The sequence below is a fragment of the Adiantum capillus-veneris genome, chromosome 14 (genome assembly GCF_014529385.1).
Source record: "Adiantum capillus-veneris isolate H3 chromosome 14, ASM1452938v2, whole genome shotgun sequence".
NCBI lineage: Eukaryota > Viridiplantae > Streptophyta > Polypodiopsida > Polypodiales > Pteridaceae > Adiantum > Adiantum capillus-veneris.
In genome coordinates, this window is record NC_140944.1 from 145,569,405 (window position 1) to 145,572,138 (window position 2,734).

At 49.3% G+C, this 2,734-nt stretch overlaps 1 pseudogene; it reads right to left on the reverse strand.

The window, feature by feature from the left end:
• Window positions 1-253: 253 nt before the first annotated feature.
• Window positions 254-1,105, reverse strand: LOC147443305 (uncharacterized; annotated as a pseudogene).
• Window positions 1,106-2,734: the final 1,629 nt, after the last annotated feature.

Consider the following 2,734-nt stretch of genomic DNA (forward strand, 5'->3'; position numbering starts at 1 on the left):
GAAAGAAAGAGAGAGGTCGACAAAGGATCAAGAGAGAAGAGAGAGAAAGAAAGAGAGAGGTCGACAAAGGATCAAGAGAGAAGAGAGAGAAATAAAGAGAGAGGTCGAGACCGACAGAGGGTCAAGGGAGAGAAAAAAGGAGCAAAAGCGATGGTGATGACGATGTGGGACTCGAGGTGTGTTTACCTAGAAACAAATCTGAGAGATAGATAGATAGATAGATGCATTATCGTCCATGGAGGTCAGATATGACCTATGGGACCAAGAAAACATACATGGTTGGACCTCTTACTAGAGGAGTACATGGAGAATCATGGCTAAGGTGGATACAACAAAATTTGTGACATATGTCATTTAGGGGAGGGAGAAGGAGAAGATGGCTTGGGGGTTTTTGGAGTCCGAAATTCTTTGATGATGGCTTTGTCGCCTCGATAGACGGCCCATTTGCCAGATGCTCATGCCTTTCGAACCTTTTGGAGTTCTTGTTTCTTGACTTTAAGTTGGGCAAGTGTCAAGCCTCGCTTATCCATACTGTGGTGCCCTTGAGGAGTCGTGCTTGTTGTAGAAGTGTAATGCGCGCCTCTTTAGTCTTGAAAACCAAGATGCCTTGGTTGGTGCGGTTGTCCTGGTGAACCCTCTCAATTGTGTTGGGGTCAAACTTGGTTGGGTGGATTGCTTGGTTGAGTTTCACTAGGGTTGTGGCGCAGTCGTCATTCTCTTCCCACCAAGTAGAGGGCAGGCCGCCGATACGAACAGATAGTGCTAGTCCTTCCCGTCGACGGCGTCCTTGCATGCACTCTTCTACTTTGGAGGAGACCACCGCAGTTGCTGCTTGGACTTGGGTGGCAAGTGTGGCCATGCTTGCGGTGAGGGTGCTTTCGACTGCCTTTGATTTGGCAAGACAGTGCTCACTATCATCTTTCTTTTGAGACTACAAGGAGGAGAAGTGTGCCTCAAGGGCTGCAAGACGCCCCTTGAGCTCTACGTTCTCATCTTTGAGCTCTCGAATTTGAGAGTGAAGGCGGTCCATTAGATCCACCTGTGGGCTGGGCACGAAGATCCGTGTCCGTTTGATTGGGGAGAGAGAGCCTCTTCGTCGCTGCATCGTTGGTCTGAGATTTTTCCTTGTAGTCGAGGGCGTAGATTTCTCTTGAAGTCGAGGCACAAATCTTTGAGTTCTTGTGGGGCAGACTGCTTAGGTTAGGGCAATGGGCAGAGGCCTTTTTTTTTTCCCTTGCCCCCTTGGTGAAAAGACAAAGTGGCCGTGACGGCGGCGTGGCCTGGCTTGGACCGAGAGCAGATCGCCTGGCTTGGCTGGGCTGGTAACGCATGGCACGACAATACACGGAGACAGGCTCGAACAGAGCGCGCGTGTGAGGCGTGACCTCGCTGGGCTAGAGTGGTGCACAGAGGGAGCGGGAGTAAAGAAGCTTGGTGCACGCAGGGAAGAAATGCGGGTTTGGATTGGCGAGGGAGGGTAGGGCGAAGCTACGGCTGTGGTGTGACCTCCCGCAGGGCTGTCCCTTGCCCCAGGGAGGCCAGAGATGTCCTGCTCTGCTGCTCGAGGTTCTTTACCGCCTAGGGTTGGGAGGCAGAGAGAGAGAGAGAGAGAGAGAGAGAGAGAGAGAGAGAGAGAGAGAGAGAGAGAGAGAGAGAGAGAGAGAGAGAGAGAGAGAGAGAGAGAGAGAGAGAGAGAGAGAGAGAGAGAGAGAGAGAGAGAGAGAGAGAGAGAGAGAGAGAGAGAGAGAGAGAGGATCAGAAGAGAGAATAAAGTTGAGAAGAGAAAAAAAATCTTTTTAGAATCTGCTCGCCAGATTCCAAAAAAGCGCTCGACAAAAAATATCCCCCGTTCATACAAGGCTAGAGAGAGAATGAGTGAGAGACACAAGGAGTGTTGGAAATGACTAATGTGAGGGATGCTGCTATTTGTTCCTAAGTGATGTTCTTATAGACATTGAAGAGATGTGTGTTGGACTTAGGGTTGCAGAGAAATGCACACAGCTTGGAGAAGATGAAGGAAGCTCAAGGCACACAATAGAGAGTGTGCTACTTAGTGTGCAATGGAAAGATAGATAGCCCTAGAGTGATGGGTGTATATACTATGCTCGGGGGAAAAATCCTCCTAAAGAGGGAAAAAATGCCCCGGCAGTCCTAGTCTGTTCACACACATCACTACCACATGTATATGGTAACAAATCCTTCCTGGAGTAATGGGGTGAACGAGAGCTGGCACATGAGTAAAGGGAAGTGCCATGCCTTGAGGACATGATCAGTCCACAAAGGAGAGTAAGCCCAAAGCTTTGTGGAAAGCTTCAAGCTTCTCACGAGACAATGCCTTTGTGAAAAGATCTGCAAGGTTGTCCTGTGTTGACACATAAGCCAAGCTAATCTCTCCTGTTGAGAGCCTCTCCCTGACATAGTGGTAATGCACCTCAATGTGCTTTGTGCGAGCATGAAAAACTGGGTTCCTCGCAACTGCCAATGCACTCTGACTGTGAGTGTAGATAGTGTTGGCAGTGTCCTGTCCAACACCCAAATCAACCATAAGGCGTCTGAGCCATACACACTCAACCGTAGCTGTGAAGACTGCCCTGTACTCAACCTCACAACTCGAAGTGGCCACAGTAGGTTGCTTCTTGCTCAACCATGATATACATGAACTGCCAAGCATAAAACAAAAACCACTTGTGGACACTCGCCTGTCAAAACAACCAGCCCAATCTGAGTCCAAAAA